The sequence below is a fragment of the Vombatus ursinus genome, unplaced genomic scaffold, assembly GCF_900497805.2.
Source record: "Vombatus ursinus unplaced genomic scaffold, bare-nosed wombat genome assembly UNPS02000749.1, whole genome shotgun sequence".
Lineage (NCBI taxonomy): Eukaryota > Metazoa > Chordata > Mammalia > Diprotodontia > Vombatidae > Vombatus > Vombatus ursinus.
Window position 1 is genome coordinate 20598866 of NW_020940527.1, and position 19876 is coordinate 20618741.

General features: G+C 36.5%; 1 protein-coding gene across 4 annotated transcripts in view; it reads left to right on the forward strand.

Annotated features, from left to right (window-relative positions):
• MAPK8 (mitogen-activated protein kinase 8) overlaps window positions 1–19876 on the forward strand; it is a 128282-nt gene that overhangs the window by 45136 nt on the left and 63270 nt on the right. For 3 of the 4 annotated variants that reach the window (XM_027858159.1, XM_027858182.1, XM_027858169.1), the window contains exon 2: window positions 16249–16344. The gene's annotated coding sequence lies outside the window, so the exon portion shown is untranslated. Of the gene's footprint in view, window positions 1–16248; window positions 16345–19729; window positions 19854–19876 lie in introns of all 4 variants that reach the window. The other variant, XM_027858174.1, reaches the window with a different exon arrangement.

The window sequence follows — 19876 nt, forward strand, 5'->3', positions numbered from 1 at the left end:
TCATATAGAGAGTGAAAGGTCAAATGACAGATGATAGCATATGTGTTCTTAGTGTCAGATTACCTGTTTCAGCAGATGCTATCGCCATTGCTTTGTAAACTTTCATTTGGCTTTGGAGTTGATGCAGTACTGACATCATATAGTGTCTGCAAGTATCCCAGAAGAAATAGTGGCTGCATGTTTTTCCTTCCTTTTTGGTCTTCTGGCAAATAGCCAAATGAATTAAGAATCCTGAAGGCAGCTAATCTGGGAGTTTCAGTCTGCTAATAATCCTGTTTTCAGATTATAGGAGAAAAACCATGCTAAAAAGTAATGAATGAATCACTTACAGCTTAGTGCCAAGGTTGACTGTAATTTAATGTCTAAAGCCAGGATCTGAGTTTCTGCTTTTGCTGAGAGAAACTAGTAGTCAATTCACAATTCAACTTTACTCTCAATATAACAGCATATTCCCTTGGTTCTGTAAGGATAGTGTCAGGAGTCCTAAAATTCAAAATAAGGAAAGATTAAATAGTAGGCATGTTAATGATAGTTTAAAGTGGGTGGGTTTTTTTAAAAGTTATATTGGGAAATAAGAAGATTAAATAAAGGATAAGAATACTACTAAGTGATTTGAAGATTGATAACTGACATATAGAAAGCAGACCTACTTACTTGTTTTTCCTGTTTTCTCTACCAAAGAGAAAATCTTTAGATCGTACATAAGAGAATAAAATTATTAATAAGATGTTAAAGCCCCAAATGAGTAAAGAAATAAAAACAGGGACTTCAGAGCCCATATAGCCTAATCCACACTTATACAAAAATCTTCTCTACAGTATAACCCAGCAAATTGCCTTCCAGCTTTTCTGGAAAACTTTCAGTGAGGGAGAACTCTCAGCATCCCAACCCATTTTACTCTGGTGTAGCTCTAATTGTTTGGAAACTTTTCGTTGTACCAAGCCTCAGTTTTCCTTTTTATAATTTCTTTACATTGCTTCTAGTTCTGATCTCTAGAGTAAAGCAGAACAAATCTAATTCTTCCATGTGATAATCTTTCAGATACTTAAAGACAATTAATATTCCCCATACCCAACTAATTCTTCTCTTCTTTAAAATAAATATCTCCAGAGGGTAGAGAGAAGATGGCAGATTAGAGGCAGCAACCCAGGTGAACTCTCTCAACTTTCCTCTCTAAACAACTTTAAAATAATGCCTCAAATCAAATTGTGGTGCAGCAGAGCCAACAAAAAGATCAGGGTGAGATTTATTTTTTTTCCCACCTGAAAACATTTAGGTCTTCAGGAGAGGTCTGACACCAGGGTGGAGGCCTGTCTGTAGTTCATACATGTGGCAGCAGCAACAGGGGCAGCAGCAGAAGCTTCAGGTGCTCTCAACCTAGAGATGGTAAAGAGTGTAGGTCAGAAAAAGATTATGGAGGACCCTTTGTTGGCACTGTGTACATCTGGTGCTGATTGGCAACTCTATTGCCTATATATGATTCTGGGTCACGGTTCCAGGGCAGAGAAGAGTGCTGATCAGTCACAAGGGAGTAGGAGCCCTTGTCTCAATTCCAAAGCAAAGAGGAGCACTACTGCTTGTGACTGCATGGGACCAGAGGCCCCTCCTGGGTGAAAAGCAGAGTCTAGACCATGAGAGCAGTGACCACACCTCTCCCTGGATCACCCCACCTTGGAAGCACCAAAAACTTGCAGAACTAGCTCTGAAAACAGAAGCACAAAAAAGCCTGAAGGCTATAGGTGGGCAGAGCCCAAGTTTAACATGAAGTTCATAGTCAAGAAGTAGCTGGATAAATGAGCAAACAAAAAAAAAAAAAAAAAACTTGACCATAAAAAGCCACTACTATGATATGGAAGAGCAAGACACAAACTTGGAAGAAGAAAATGTGAAAACAGCTACAAGCCTCAAAGAAATATGGCAATTGGGCACAATTGTTGCCCAGCAAGAATTCCTGAAAGTGTTAACAAAAGAGATAAGAATGGTAGAGGAAAAATTGGAAAAAGAAATGAGAGTTATGCAAGAAAATTATAAAAAGAGAATTAACAGCTTGGCAAGAGAAACACAAAAAAAAAAATCACTGGAGAAAATAACACCTTAATAAACGGAACTGATTTAATGATGGAAGAGGCACAAAAATTTGCCAAAGAAATGTGTTTAGTCATATCCAACTGTTCATGACCTCATTTGGGGTTTTCTTGGCAGAGATACAGGATTGGTTTGCCATTTCCTACTCCAGCTCATTTTATCAATGAGGAAACTGAGGCAAATGGGGTTAATTGACTTGCCCGGGGTCACACATTCAGTGTCTGAGGCCCGATTTGAACTCAAGATGAGTCTTTCTGACTCCTTCCCTAGCACTCTATCCACTGGACCACATAGCTGCCCTGTCACTGAAGAAAAGAATTCCTTAAAAAGCAAAACAGATCAAATGGAAAAGGAGTTACAAAAATGCACTGAAGACAAGAACAAGTGGAATTGGCCAAATGGAAGAAAGGGTACAAAAGCTCACTGAAGAAAATAATTCCTTAAAAATCAGAATTGGGCAAGTAATACCAAAAATTTTTATAGCAACTTTCTCAGATCAAGAACTCCTTTCTCCTAGACAGCTTGTTGGCTATTCTCCCTGCCTCAAGTTTCTCCCCACTACAGTCCACCAAGCTATCAAACATCTTCCTAAAGTGCAAGTCTGGTCATGTCCTCTCCCCTCACCCCTTATTAATAAACTCCAAGTTTTCATAGAATTTATAGGACTTGACAATAGATTGGATATTGAAGGTAAGAACGAGGGTCGAAGATGACATATAAGTTGTAAGCCTAGGTGACTAGGAGGACGCCACTACTTAGGTAGATAAGTGGATCTGAGGATCATTGGCATAGAGATATAGTTGAAAACATTGGAGCTGAGATCACGATCACGATCACACAAAATATTATATGGGAGAAGAGAAGAGAGCCCAATAGAGAACCTTGGGGGATACCCTCAGTTAGCTTGGGTGATCTGGATGAAGATCCAACAAAGAAGACTAAAAAAAAAAGCAGTGAGATAAGAGAATCAGTAGAGAAAAATATCACAAAAACCTCAAGAAAAGAGTGTGATAGGGGCACCTACGTGGCACAGCGGATAGAGCACTGGCCCTGGAGTCGGGAGGACCTGAGTTCAAATCCAGCCTCAGCCACGTAACACTTACTAGCGGTGTGACCGTGGGCAAGTCAATTCCAATTGCCTCACCCAAAAAAAAAAAAGTGGGTGATTTACAATGTCAGAGACAGGAAAGAGGTCAGGAAGGCTGAAGATTGAGAATTGGCAAATAGGAGATAATTGGTAACTTTGGAGAGAGCAGTTTCAGTTGAGTGATGAGTTTGGAAGCCAGAGTGCAGAGAGTTAAGAATAAAGTGAGAAGAAAGGAAGTAGAGGCACCAACTTTATACAGTCTTCTCAAGGAGCTTAGCCACAAAAGGGAGGAGAGCTGTGGGATGATAACTAGGAGAGATGGGATAGATGGTTCAAAGTGAGGGGTTTTTTAAGATGGAGGAGACATGAACATGTTTGTCAGCAAGCAACTAGAAAGAGATTGAAGATAGGTGAGAAAGATAAAGACTGAGAAAAAGACGTTGGATTTAACAGTAAAGAGTACTCATTTCAGTTGAGTGGTAAGGTGAAAAGATCGATTACAGGAGTTGAGAAGTGAGCTGGAGGAGAGGAAGTGGAAAGAGTGAAAACTGGCAGCTTTCTCTAGGATTTTGTGAAAGAGAAAAGAGAAATAAAGGAAGATACATTGAAGGAGAGGAAGATTATGAGCCAGGTGTTAAATTTATCCCACAAGGAAAGGGAGTGACTTTGAGGCCAGTAAATAACAAGGATCTGGATGCAATAGTGTACATAAATGGTGTGCACTTGAAAAGAGATATTGCTAGAATGGTCATGCAGAGAAAGTCAGGAAGTAATAGTGAAGACTGAGGAGTAATCTCTTCCAGTTGAGCATAAGCTTCTTAAAGTAAGGGACTGTTTTTTTTGTTTTTATCTTGACCCAAGTGCCTAGCATAGTATCTTGCATATAGTTACGTGCTTAATTAATGTACAACTGCAGGAGAATGCCACAAAATCAGAGTTGGAAGAGACCTTAGCAGCCATCCAGACCAATTCGTACCTGGCAAAGAATCTCTTCCATAGCGTTCAGAGTAATTATCCAGTCTTTTTTTTTTTTTTTTTTGGTAAGGATTTTAATTAGGAGGGAACCCCCTGGATTTGAAGGCTCTTCATTTCATTTTACAATAGTTCCATTTGGTTAGGAATTTTTTCTCAACATTGAACCAAAATCTGCCTCTGTGCAACTGACACATTGCTTCTAGTTCTGTGTTTAGGGGCAAGCAGAACAAGTCTAGCTCACGTGATGATCTCTTTATGACATCCTTACTCTCATCTTCCTGGACATAGGTTGTCTAAGTGAGAATGGAGAATGAGAGGTTGCTGGGGAAGGGGCAAGCAATGGACAGCACTAGACATTGGTTAGAAAAAGAGATAGGAAGGAAAGCTTTTTTACAATAGAGTACAGGGTTCTAGAGGGCAAACTAGGAGCATGGACAAAGCAGAACAAATACTGTACAAAGAGATGGTAGGGCTGAGAAGAGGGGTGAGAATACTGGCAGAAAGTTATATATGACAAGGATTAGCTGAGCAGCCAGAAGTCATTAGGCTAAGAAAGTACTCATTTTCCCTATTTTGGTATTAATATGGTAGCTGTTTTCACATTTGCTGGATTCAATTATATCTCTACAGTTTTGGGAGGGTTAGCATTGACAGCTTTTGCCAGCAAATATTAGTGTTTCTTTTGGTCAGTAAGCTGACTACTAATTCTTGTCTTCTGTAATTTTCATCTGTAATTCTCAGCTTTTCATCACTGCTTACCCTTGGAGACTTTTTCAGTTTAATACTATCACTGTTATTTGAGGATATTAGACATCTGATTAATCGAGCTTTTTACTGTTTATAGACTACATGAGGAACATAATGCTTTGGTATTCCTAAGATTGGAGTTTAATGTCTTGGATATAGTATTTTCCATGCAAAATTTTTTAATGAATTTACAATCAGTGAAATATAATTTCTACATTTTTGCCGTGCAAATAGTTTTTAAGAAGCATAATCCAGGAAAAAGGCAAGTTGGGTCTGTCTGCTTTCCTTAAAACTCAAAATACTGATTCCATAACTAGTTGAAATGGAAGATAATTACTTATAATCCTTTGCATAATAACCTTTCATATTCCTGAAGATCATTACTAAGCTGCCCCCTTAATTTTATGTTTTTTAGGCAAAACGATCTCAGTTTCATTAACCTTTCCACAGAAGCCTGTATTTCAACTATTTGGTTTTGTATAAAGGTGGGACTCAGAATTATTGAGGATTCTATAGCGCTTTTGGCAGTGCTAATTCAGTTAGTACATTTGTACAGTCTTTCTAGAAATCAGTCTTGCTGTATACACAGGGCCATATTACCGGTCATACCATTTGACTCAGTAATCCCACTATTGGAAATATATCTCAAAGAAATTTTTTTTTAAAAAAAAAGCAAAGATTTTTATAGCAAGAAAGTAGAAACAGCCAAATGTGGAACATTTGGAAGACTCAGAATCTTACAGTTGGAAAGGATTTTAGGATATGAGTCTGGGTGACTAGGGTAATAAGATGACTCTTTTAACACTTTTATTACCCACTGCTATTCCTGCCTGCTGACCACCACACACACACACACACACACACACACACACACACACACACATACGTTATACATATACATACGTATGGATGTGTGTGTATAATATATGTGTGTGTGTGTGTATAAAATTCCTTCCTCTAACGATACTGTGGGAAAAAGCCTTTCACTCTGCAAACCTATAAACAGCTTGAAGATTTAAAATAAAGTAACAAGTATAACATGGAAAAGTTACAATAAAGCATTCTGAGTTTGTCTAGATGCTTAAAATATCCATATATATATAATAAGCCTATATATTCATAAAATTAAAAAAAAGGTTAAATGGACTAATATTTTTTCTAGGTTAAGGGGGATCCTTAGTCCTTTTTAGCATCTGCTTTATAGTCTTCCACATGCTATCAATCCCAGGAATATGGACACTTTCACCCTTACCTCAACTCCAGCCTCCCTCCCAACCCCATGCCTGTTGTAAGAGGCTAACGTTTTCAGCTATCTGCCTGATTCTAAAGATACAGTTTTATCATTCCCCACTAGGTGGCCCACTTACACAAAATTTAAAGTACATTTAGTAACTTGTACAATCATTGTTTGCTTTCTTGATAGCAGACAGTACATGTTTTAGAGATTCCAAATGTGATTTGGATTTGGTTTCAGGGGAACAATAGAATGCTGCTACACTCAGCCACCATCGGCCATCTGGGTAACTACTGGTTCAGAGTGACAGAATTGCAGGCTTCCCTTTGGTCTTGACTGTTGCCTTGGTTTTTCCTCTGTGAATCTCTGTCTCTTGTTCCTTCATGAACTCTTTTCTTCCCTTATCCACAAATCTAACAGGTAATTTCTTCCTTGCTTCTCTAATTTGCTTATGATCCTTATGTCTAAATCATGTACCCATTTGGAGTTTATCTTCCAGTATGGTGTGAGATGTTAGATTACACCAGGTTTCTGCCAGACTTTTCCAGTTTCCCCAATAATTTTTGTTGTACAGTGAGTTCTTGTCCCAATAGCTTGGATCTTTTGGTTTATCAGACATTAGGTTACCAAGCTCATTTTTTACTATATGTTGTGTAACTTATTCCACTGAGCAACCTGTCTTTCTCACCCAGTACCAAATTGTTTCTTACAATTACAGCTTTGTAAAGTATAATTTGGGGTCAGGTACTGCTAGATACCTGATCAGGTACTTCCTTCTCATTTTTTTTCAACAATCCCCTTGATATTCTTCACTGTTTGTTACTCCCAATGAATTTAATAGCTCTGTAAGGTAGTCCTTGGGGAGTTTCATTTTGCACTGAGTAAGTACGTTAACTTAAATAGTATTGTCATTTTTATTATATTGGTTCAGCCTAACCATGAGCAATTAATATTTCTCCATTTATTTAGAGCTGCCTTTATTTGTGTAAAAGATGTTTAGTAATTGTTAATAAAGTTCTCATGTGTATCTTGGCAGGTAGACTCCCAAGTATACTATCTATAGTTATTTTAAACTGAATTTCTCAATCTTTTCTTGCTGGATTTAGTAGGTAATATGCAGAAATGCTAATGATTTGTGAGGGTTTATTTTGTATTCTGCAACTTTCCTGGAGTTGTTAATCATTCCAATAATTTTTTTTTAGTTGGCTTTATAAGTAAATCATCATATCATCTACAGAAAGTGATAGTTTTGTTTTCTGCTTGCCTGTACTTATTTCTTTAATTCCTTTTCTTGTCTTACTGCTATTGCTAGTATTTCCAGTACAATATTGAATAGTAATGGTGATAATGGACATCCTTGCTTCAATGCTGATCTTATTGGAAAGGCTTCCAGTTTGTTCTCATAGATGATGTTGGCTCTTAATTTTAGATTCATTCTGCTTGTCATTTTAAGGATAACTCCATTTATTCCTAAGCTTTCTCATTTTTTTTAAACAGGTATGATTGTTGTATTTTATAAAAAGCTATTTCTGCACCTGTTGAAATAATCATATGATTTTTTGTTTTTTCCTATTGATATAATTAGTTTTGCTTATTTGCAAATTTGTTTTTCCAAATATCGAACCAGCCCTACATTTCTGGTAAAAATCCAGCCTGGTTATACCTTATGATCTTTGTGATAGATTACTATAATCTCCTTGCCAGTATTTTATTTATAATTTTTTGCTTCAGTATTCATCAACACATGCTTTTTCAATTGCTTCTCATGTTTTCTAGATTGAGAAACTGAATAAGCAATCTTGTGATAAATGGGTGTAAAGTAATAGTCTCTGAGGGCCTAAGACTCTCCATTGAGTAAATTATTAATTTTAGTAATCCACTTTGTGACATCTGTTTTACCTGCTAAGCAATCTTTTTTGCTTTTTACTTCATTTTTGCTATGTTCCAGGTAGTTTAAAATTGATCAATTGATTGTTTAGTTTCACTCCATGGAATAAGATACCCCTCCCAGGATGTGCTGATCATTAGAAATCTCCCCATCTTTCTGTTTAACTCGGCCTCGAATGTGCTCAGAAGCTTCCTAACTCCCTCAGCCTCTCTCCCCTTTGCTGGAGGACTGGACGGTGCAACACTAAACTCTCCACAGAGAGTTCCTTTGTAGGTATAGAACCTGGACTTTGTAACTCACTCTTCTTTCCCTCAGCCGCTCTGCTTGGTCTCAGCTCCGTGGAACAAGATGCCCCACGGTTGTTCCCCCTCCTCTTGAGGCTTCCTTTTGTGTGTTGTCTTCCCCCATTAAATTGTAAGCATCTTGAAAGCTGAGGCTGTCTTTCTTGATGTGTGTGTGTGTGTGTGTGTGTGTGTGTGTGTGTGTACATATATATATATTTATATTTATATTTTAATTTATATGCCCAGTGTTTAGCACAGTGCCTGGCACATAGTAGGAGTTTAATAAATGTTTATTATGATGTATTTTCAAATAAGAGAGTAAAAAACACCTTCTGAACGGATCAATCTGGACGTATTAGTAAATGAATGAAGAAGCATTTAGTAAGTACTTATTGTGTGTGAAGTATTGTGCAAAGCTCTAGGCAATCTGATTACAACATTAATAGTCCTTATTCTGGCCCTCTGGAGGTTAGATTCTAAAAGGGGAAGAAAACACATGATAATAGTCAGTGGTGTTTTGGTCTGCAAAATCACAAGAAAGACAAGTGGAAAGTCAAAGGGCATTTGCAAAAATGGTAATGTTGATTTGACTTCTGCTCCTAGAGGAAGAGTTGGAAAGGGGAGAGGAATGAAAATGGCTTGACAGGAAGGTTGGTGTAGTGAATGAAATGTATGGAGTCTGTTATGAGACTAAATGTGGCAAACTCTCACTAGTTAGGGGTGCAGATGTTTGTCAGAAGCTTATGGGAAGAAAGGCTGAAGACCTTTAATTCTTAAATTTTAAATTTGTCCCAATTATGTCGTTCTACTTTCCATGTTACTGTTTTGTTCAAGTGAAACACTTAAATACTCAACAAAATGGCTGGGATGCATTAGGTTGTACTCTGTCACCAACAACATACTTCTAATGTCATTCGTAGTAATGACTTAATAGATATAACTGAAGTAATTTTTAAGCAAAATTTATTCAGATGACAATATTTATTCCCTTCTCAATGATTCCTAGAGAATTTTATCTGAATTTTTCTGCTTCTGTCATTCCCAGTGTGTAAGAGTCTGTGTACGTATTGTTCCCCCATCCCAGTAAAATGTAAACTCTTGAGGAGCAGAGATTGTTTAGATTAATTTTGTCTTTACACCAAGTCGAATCTACACTTATTCAACAAGCACTTACTAATCTCCTACTATGTGCCTGGCACTGTGCTAAAATGGAGAATGACAGATTGATGGATGGATGGATGGATGGATGGACAAAATAAATGAATAAAAGAATCCCTGCTCTCAAAGAGATCCAATATCTAATGGGGAAGATAACATGTAAATAATTATGTGTAAGCTAGACATATGGGATAGTCAGTAGTCAGTAAGTATTTAAGTTTCTGCTATATGCCAGGTACTGTGCTAAGCACTGAGGATGCAAATAAGAAAAAGAAAGATAGTCCCTGCCCTCTGAGAGCTTACTGTCTAATGAGGAAAGACAACACACAAAAAGGAAGCTGGAAGGAGTGTGGTGTCAGAGGGTACCCAGCACTGGGCCTCATGTTCCAAGTTAAAACCAGGCAGAGCTTATAGAAAATTAGAGATAATGTCAGAGCAAAGGCACTAGCATTGAGAAAAGCTTCTTGCAAAAGGTTAGACTTTACTGAGACCTGAAGGGAAGGCAGGAGGCAGAGATAAGGGGGGGAGCATTCCAGGCGTGGAGGACAGGCAATGAAAATTCACAGATTCCAGAGGTGGATTGTCCTTTATGAGAAAGGCCACTGTCATTGGATCATGGAATAGTACATGGAGGGGAGGAAGGTATAAGAAACTGTAAAGGTAGAAGGGGATCAGATTAGAAAAGACTTTAAAAGTCAAACTGGATTTTATATTTAATTCTGGAAGTGATAAAGACTGCTTGAGGAGAAGTGAACTAGCCCACATTGGAAATGGAGCAGGTCAGAGTTCTCATTCCAGCCTGAGTGATAGAGAGATACGTTATCCATCTCAGAAAACAAACAAACCAAAAGACTGATAATAGTGAAATTAGGGAAAGGAGAGGGTTTGCAGGGGAAAGATATCATCAGCATCTAGCATAGTAGACAGCTAATAAAATAAATGCTTATGGAATTTAACTGAAATCTTATATATAGCATGAAGTTAATTGATGCCATTGTTGTGCCCATTGTATATCATTATGATATATAGCAGTTTACTCTTTAGAAATAACTGATAATTGTTGAAGGGGTTGTAGAAAGACAGGCTTATTAATATACTGTTAGTGGAACTGTATATTGACCTTTCTGGGAAAATATTTGGAATTATGCTGAAAAAGTGACTAATTTCACCCTTTAAGTACTTAATGTGACAGGCAGTTTGCTAAGCACTGGAGAGATAAAGATAAAGCACAAAACCCAAAGGAACTTACATTCTAAGGGGGGAAACAACGTATATAAATCAAAACATATGATATACATAACATATTGTAGTGAATGGGAGAGCAACAGTAGCTGAGAGGACCAGGGAAGGCCTTCTGTTCGAGGCAGTGCATAAGCCCCTTTCAGAGAAGGGATTCTCATTCAAGTACAGGTCGTACAGGTACAGATCATCATACCCAATAAGTTGTCATCCAACCTGTTTTTGAAGACCTCTAATCAAAGGGAACTTTTTAAAAAACATTATTTATATTTTTTTAGTTTTCATTTTCATAAGCTTTTGAGTTTTCAATTTTCTCCTCCTCCCTTCCTCCCTCCCCAAGACAGCATGCAATCTGATATAGCTCTACGTATACATTCATATTAAACATTTTTACATTAGTCATGTTGTAAAGAAGTATTAGAACCAATGAGAGGAACCATAAGAAAGAAGAAACAAAACAAAGCAACAGAAGAAAAAAAGAGATCAAATAGTATGCTTCGATCTGCATTCAGACTCCATAGTTCTTTCTCTGGATCTGGATAGCATTTTCCATCATGAGTCTTTTGGAGTTGTCTTAGATCCTTGCATTGCTGAGAAAAGCCAAGTCTGTGAAAGTTAGTCATTGTACAATGTGGCTGTTACTGTGTACAGTATTTTCCTGATTCTACTCATTTCACTCAGCATCAATTCATATAAGTCTTTCCAGGTTTTTCTGAAGTCTGCCTGCTTATCATTTCTTATAGCACAATAGTATTCCATTACATTCATATACCACAACTTGTTCAGCCATTCCCCAATTGATGGGCATCCCCTCAATTTCCAATTCTTGGCCACCACAAAAAAAAAAACTGCTATAAATATTTTTGTACATGTGGGTCCTTCTTCCTTTTTTATGATCTCTTTGGAATATAGACCTAGCAGTGGTATTTCTGGGTCAAAGAGTATGCACAGTTTGATTGCCCTTTGAGGATAGTTCCATATTGTTCTCCAGAATGGTTGAATCAGTTCAGAACTCCAACAGTGCATTAGTGTTCCAATTTTCCCACATCATCTTCAGCATTTATCATTTTCTTGTTTTTTCATGTTAGCCAATCTGATAGGTGTGATGTGATACCTCAGAGTTGTTTTGATTTGCGCTTCGCTAATCAATAGTGATTTAGAGCATTTTTTCATATAACTGTAGATAGCTTTAATTTCTTCATCTGAAAGCTGCCTATTCATAACCTTTGACCATTTATCAATTGGAGAATGACTTGTATTCTTATAAATTTGACTTAATTTCTCTATATATTTTAGAAATGAGGCCTTTATCAAAGACACTGGCTGTAAAAATTGTTTCCCAGCTTTCTGCTTCCCTTCTAATTTTGGTTGTACTGGCTTTGTGCAAAAACTTTTTAATTTAATGTAATCAAAATCATCCATTTTGCATTTCATAATGTTCTCTATCTCTTGTTTGGTCATAAGTTCTTAAATTTTTCCCTTCTCCATAGACTGGACAGGTAAACTATTCCTTGCTCTCCTCATTTGCTTAGGAAAAAAAAGGATAAGCTTTTATATCTAAATTATGTACTCATTTTGACTTTATCTTGGTGTAGCGTATAAGATGTTGGTCATTGCCTAGTTTCTGCCATACTGTTTTCCAGTTTTCCCAGCAGTTTTTGTTAAATAGTGAATTCTTATCCCAGAAGCTGGAGTGTTTGGATTTACCAAACAGTATATTACTGTAGTCACTGGCTATTGTGTCTCGCATGCCTAACCTATTCCACTGATCTACCACTATATTTCTTAGCCGGTACCAAGTAATTTTGGTAATTGCTGCTTTATAAAACAGTTTAAGATCTGCTACAGTTAGGCCACCTTCCCTTATATTTCTTTTCATTAATTCCCATGATATTCTGGACTTTTTGTCTTTCCAGATGAATTTTGTTACTATTTTTTCTAGCTCCATAAAATAATTTTTGGTAGTTTGATTGGTATGGCACTGAATGAGTAAATTAATTTAGGTAGAATTGTCATTTTTATTATATTAGCTCAGCCTACCTATGAGCAACTGATACTTTTCCAATTATTTAGATCTGACTTTATTTGTGTGAAAAGTGTTTTATAATCGTATTCATATAGGTTTGTTTTGTCAGGTAGATATCCAAATATTTTATAATGTCTATGCTGACATTAAATGGAATTTCTCTTTCTATGTCTTGCTTTGTTATTAATATAAAGAAATGCCCATGATTTATGTAGGTTTATTTTATATCTGCAGTTTTGATAAATTTGTTTATTATTTCAAGTAATTTTTTTACTTGATTCTCTAGGATTCTCTAAGTATACCATCATGTCATCTGCAAAGAGTGACAGCTGTGTTTTTTCTTTGCCTATTCTAATTTCTTCAATTTCTTTTACTGTTATTGCTAAAGCTAACACTTCTAGTATAATATTGAATAACAGTGATCATAATGGACATCTTCATTTCGCCCCCAATCTTACTGGAAATGCTTCTAGCTTATCTCCATTACATATAATGCTTGCTGGTGGTTTTAGATAGATGCTGCCTATCATTTTAAGGAAGACTCCATTTATTCCTATGCTCTCTAGTATTTTTAATAGGAATGGATGTTGTATTTTGTCAAAAGCTTTTTCTCCATCTATTGAGGTAATTATATGATTTCTGTTAGTTTTGTTGTTGATATAGTTAATTACACTGATAGTTTTCCTATTATTGAACCAGCCCTGTATTCCTGGTATAAATCCTATCTGGTCATAGTGTATTCTCTTCAAGATAAGTTGCTGTTATCTCTTTGCTAATATTCTGTTGAAAATTTTTGCATCTATATTCATTAGGGAAATTGGTGTATAATTTTCATTCTCCATTTTGATTCTTCCCAGTTTAGGTATTAGCACTCTATTTGTATCATAAAAAGAATCTGGTAGGACTCCTTCGTCTATTTTCTCGAATAGTTTATGTAGTATTAGAATTAATTGTTCTTTAAATATTTGATAGAATTCACTTGTAAATTCATGTGGCCCTGGAGATTTTTTCATAGGGAGTTCATTGATGGCTTTTTTTAATTTCTTTTTCTGAAATGGGGTTATTTAAGAATTTTATTTCCTCTTCTGTTAATCTGAGCAATTTATATTTTTGTAAATATCCATTTCACTAAGATTATCAAATTTATTGGCATACAGTTGAGCAAAATAGCTCCTAATTATTGTTTTAATTTCCTCTTCATTGGTGGTGAATTCACCCTTTTCCTTTTTGATAATGGTAATTTGGTTTTCTTTTTTTTTTAATTAAGTTAACCAAAGGCTTATTTATTTTATAGGTTTGTTTTTTTTAAAACCAATTCTTAGTTTTATTTATTAGTTCAATAGTTTTCTTAATTGCACTATCATTAATCTCTCCTTTGATTTTCAGAATTTCTAATTAGTATTTAATCGGGGATTTTTAATTTGTTTTTTTTCTAGCTTTTTTAGTTGCATGCCCAATTCATTGATTTCATCTTTCTCTATTTGATTCATGTAAGCATTGAGAAGTATAGAATTTCCTCTAAGAACTGCTTTTGCTGCATCCCATAAGTTTTGGTATGTTGTCTCATTATTGTCATTCTCTTGGGTGAAGTTATTGATTGTTTCTATGATTTGTTGTTTGACCCACTCATTCTTTAGGATTATTTACTTTCCAATTAATTTTTAGTCTGTCTTTCCATGACCCTTTATTACATGTCATTTTTATTACAATATGATCTGAAAAGGATGCATTTAATATTTCTGCCTTTCTGCATTGGATTGTAAGGTTTTTATGCCCTAATACATGGTCATTTTTTGTGTAGGTGCCATGTACCACCAAGCAAAAGATATATTCCTTTCTATTCTCATTCAGTTTTCTCCAGAGGTCTACCACATCTAACTTTTCTAAAATTCTATTCGTCTCCTTAATTTCTTTCTTGTTTATTTTGTGATTAGATTTATCTAGTTTTGAGAGGGAAAGGTTGAGGTCCCCCACTAGTATAGTTTTGCTGTCTATTTCTTCCTATAACTCTCTGAACTTCTCCTCTAAGAATCTGGATGGTATATCACTTGGTGCATATATGTTTAGTAATGATATTACTTCATTGCCTGTGGTACCTTTTAGCAGGTTGTAGTTTCCTTGCTTATCTTTTTTAATTAGAACTATTTTTGCTTTTGCTTTGTCTGAGATCAGGATTGCTACCCCCACTTTTTTTTTTTTTTACTTCAGCTGAAGCATAATATATTCTACTCCAGCCTTTTACCTTTACTCTGTGTGTATCCCTCTGCTTCAACTGTGCTTCTTGTAAACAACATATTGTAGGATTGTGGTTTTTAATCCACTTTACTATCCACTTCTGTTTTATGGGAGAGTTCTTACCATTCACATTCACACTTTTGATTACTATCTGTGTCTTTCTCTCCATCCTATTTTCCCCGTTTATGCTTTTCTTTCTCCTTTCTTTCCTCACAAGTGTTTTGCTTTTGACCACCACCTCCCTCAGTCTGCTCTCGCTTCTGTCAGCCACCTCCCTTTTCTTCCCCTTTTCCCTTACTACTTCTTCCCTCCCTTCTGTCAGCCCCCCTCCCTTTTCTTTCCCCTTTCCCCTCCTACGTCCTATAGAGCGAGTTAGATTTCTACACCTGAGTACTTAATTCCCTTTTTGAGCCAAATCTGGTGAGAGTAAGGTTCAAACAATGCTCATCTCTCTCCTTCTTTCCCTCTACTGTGTTAGGTCCTTGTACCTCTTCATGTGATATAATTTACCCTTTTCTGCCTCCTCCTTTCCTCTTCTCCCAATACAATCCCTCAAAGGGAACTTAGGACCTCCTAAGGCAGTTCATTCTGCTTCTATATAAATCTAATTAGTTTTCCTTGGAGTCTGGTTGGGATAAGGTACCTTTTAATTATTATAGTACTTCATAAATTCCAAGTTATTTGTTTTGATCTGTTTTTGTGTGAATTTATTAGATTGAAAATAAGTTTTTAATGAGTTTTCAGTGATTACAAAATGAATACCAAAGGAGTTAAAGTACTAATATGTTAATATTATTATAGTTCTTAATTGCCTTACTCCATCTGTACTTTACTTATATGCAGTAGATGATATTTATTCTCTGAGTTAAATTGTGGCACACTAGGTCTGCTCTAATATTGAATTAATAAGATGTTCTCTCTCATAACTCTGAATTTCAGTGGTTAGAAAAAAGGGAACCACCTTAGAAATATGAGGAAGAATGGCATTTCTTATGTTTATTTAGTTTTTCTGTTGAGATCTGAAGTGACCATAATCTGACTACTGAAGGAATGGTTTCAAAAATATCCTCACAAGGCAGAGAAATGAAACATCAGTATATGATATTTAAACCCTTATAATTCATTGGTCACTGGCATTAGAAATTGACTTAGGATAGATTTTTTTCAGATGATTTTGCTAAACGTGAGGCTTTTCTTGGCAATTTTTAGTGGCTGGCTTAAACAAAGCATTATTTTAAAAACATTTTAATATTTTATAACCACTCAATCTTGTTTAATTTTTATTTACAGGAATTGAAAATAACTGAATGATTTGAATCTGAATGATTGTGGGATCAGTGACTGTTTGAGATACCAAGCTCATGAAGGAAAACTACATGTGAAACGGTAATATGGTTACTTAGGCAATCCAAAATGAAGGGGCGGTTGGTCATTTAAATAGAAAGCAAACTTTGAGTAAGTTTTGTTGCAAACTTTTCATAACTGAAGACAAAACAAAGATTCTTGTCGTAAAAGCAATATATGTCATGTAATGAAATTCTTATAAATGAGATCAAAAGAGAAGACATTCTTTTGTAAATCATCAAAAGGCTAGTTCTTTAAATGTTGTTACTTGGTGATTATTATCATTTCTATCATCAAACATTAATTGACTGATATACATGTATCCCTGCTATCTCCTTTGCCAATTTTGTCAGTGACTGAGATGTTACACCTAAGTAGGAGTGGACTCATGCAGGAAGGAACATCTGAGATGGGCCTTGAAGGAAGGGAATTACTTTAACTGACAGAAATTGGCCAGAGAGGAGTCTTCTAAGTTTGGGGGGAAGGTCTCAGCAGAGCCTTAGAGATAAGAATAAAGGACAGTATAAAAAATGGAATACATTGAGGGAAAGTTATATAAGGATGAGGTAGGACTAGATTATCAGGGCTCTTTAATAGCAGGTTCCAGAACTTAAATTGGTTTTGGTTGGCCTTGAAGAGCCACTAAAGATATTTAAGTAACTGAGTGACACTATCAAAACTATTCATGATAACTGAAATAGGCTGGAGACTAGAATACTGGATGTTCAACTGATAGGCTAAATGAGAAGAGATAAATGTTTCAAATTACGGTGGTTATAGGGAGAATATAAAGAAAAGCTCAGCCACAAATTACTGTGTATACTCAAGCAATAAGACTTCACAACAGATTGGCTGTTTTGGATGAGGGGCAAAAAAAAAAAAATCAGTGGCAACTACGAGGTTACGAATTTGGGTGATTTGATATCAAAGATCTAGCCTTCCGAGATCATCTAGTAGTTCAGCTCCTTCATTTTACAGATGAGGAAACTGGGGCCTAAAGACATTTTGTGATTTGCCCAAGGTTATACAGGTAGGAATCATTGAAATGGGGTTTGAGCTCTGTTTCTCTGATTTTAAAGCCATAGGCTCAGATTTATTTATGCTTTTATAGTTCTATCTCTTCTTTCTATCAGCTGTCAATTCTTGATGCTCTTAGTGTTTCCTGCTACTTTGATACCTTATTTTATCATATTATTCATATATTTTGTCATCATGCATTTCCTACAAAATGAAGTGTGATGGTTTTATAACACTTTACCTCCAAGTTTCTGCTGTGTTCCATCTGTTTGATGTTACTAAAGTCTTACCTGTGGAATTAGTAGAAAGTTATTATATATACATTTAATATTTAAACTATTTACTGTCATTGATTCATATAATACTTTTTAACCCTGTTCTAATCAGAAGCAAGGAACTGTACTACACTCTCACCTAGACTGTCAAACATCAAAAGACTATTAAATTATTTGGAATTCTTATTTAATCTAATCAGTGATGTTTTGCTATTAATTGATGTTATGTATAAACAAAAGATCAACATTGTTACAGATCTTAATTTCCAAATGAAGTTAAAGTTAAAAAAAAAAACAAATTTTACCCTTTTTTTGTTCATTCAGATAATATTTACACTAGTGGTCTGTGGCTACACATGTAAACTTTTTGCTAGGGTAGATGTGTTTTTTTGTGTCATTGTTCTTCTAGGCCATGTACGTATGAAAGGAGCATATACATTTTTAGCTCTGTTAGTCCAAAATTCTTACTGCTGATAATTGAAGAAACAGGAAACTGTTCAATCTAATCCCTCTGGTACATGCCACAGCAAATATGGAGGAAGTTTTATTTCGTTATTTCAGTTGTGTTCTTGTATTCTTTAATATTCTTACTTCAAAACTTCAATCTTAATTTACTGTCACTAACATATGTGTCCTATCCACTTTCCAGTATCAGTGTTTCTGAGTATTATGGCATGTATTCATTAGGCAATTAAGTTGTTGTTCAGTTGTTTCAGTCATGTTTGACTCCGCCTGACTTCATTTTTTGAGGTTCTCGTGGCAAGGTTACTGAGTTTGCTATTTCCTTCTCCAACTCATTTTACAGATGAAGAAACTGAACTGAGCAAGGTTAAGTGACTTGCCCAGGTTCATGTAGCTAGGGAGTGTCTGAGGTTGGATTTGAACTCAGGTCTTCCTTATTGCAGACCTGGCACTCTATCCACTGTGCCACCTAGCTGCCCTGGCAATTAAGTGCCTGCTGTGTTAAGGCTCTATTCTAGGCACTCCACGATTCAAAGACAAGCCAAAAATTGTCCTCACCCTTAAGGAGCTTCTGTCTGTTACAGATAAGTTTATACAAGATAATTTAAGGAAGGAGAGACCACTGACAGCTAGATCCAAAAAGTCTTTGTATGAGGTTCACCTGAGCTGAGCTTTAAAGGAAGCCCAGTGGAAAGTTCATTACAGTGCTTTCTTCTTCCTCTCTCTGCTGAGGTCCAGTTGGGTCTTGGAGCCACCTGTGCCCTGGCCTAAGTCCGCCTAGTACCTCTGTGCTTATGGAATGGTGGGGGGGCCTGGAACCTTTTTATTTTCCACTTCATATCCCTTCCATTGCCTTGGGCTTGCAGATGCTACCTTCCTCCCTCTTTCATCACCCCATGGAGGCCAAGCAGGCAGTTTATTCTTTGCATGGGATTTGCTTTGGAACCCCTTGCCCATGACATCATCAGCTGTTGGATATTCCCTTTTGACATCTTTGTTTTAGCTGTGTAACTTACATAGACTTTCATTGTGGAAATCAGAGTTTGAGATTTCTATGTAGAGAAACACTTGAATCATAGTCTTTCATGGTATACAGAGAGCCAAATGTGCCTCCTTTTGAGCACAGCCAGGTGGACTTCTAGGCAAGATGTCACTGACAAGTGGAATGCACCATTGGACATTCTGTTAATGACGGTGTCCTAGAAGATCCCACACTGATGACTTCTTTGTTTGACTTGTGTGATAAGGTCCTGTGGGAAAATGCAACCATCTCAGATTAGAAGTACCAGCAGCTTTCCAAGGTGGAGGAAGGAGAAACTAGTACTCTAGAGTACAGAAACTCTGTTCTCCTACCATAACCCCCTCAGCTTCCAGTGACCATATGAGAAAGGTCGTGGTGGCAATGGCCAAGTAAATTGTCAGCATTTTGAGCAGCAGTCAGGACTGAGGGATGCCAGATACACTTCTCATAAAGACATCACCACAACAGAATCAAAGTTGCTTTGTGTGTCAGAGGCAGTCCATAAATTAAGGTTGCAAAATGACGAGATGACAAAACAAGATAGACGGACTACTTTAGCCCAGTCTACTCCAAGTAGAACACCCCATTCTTCTCCCAAGTGAAAGCCTTGGGTTGGTTTACTTATGGATTTCATTTCCTTACTTGCCCCCAGTGTGTCAGCAGCATGATTCTGGAAGCGAGGATAAGGACAGAACCTCATCCGCAAAATGAAGCCTTTTTTGGACCGAGAACGCTCTAGAAATCCAACTCGGGTTTCAGTGTCCAATCCTACAGAGGTACTTCAGATCATCACCAGTGA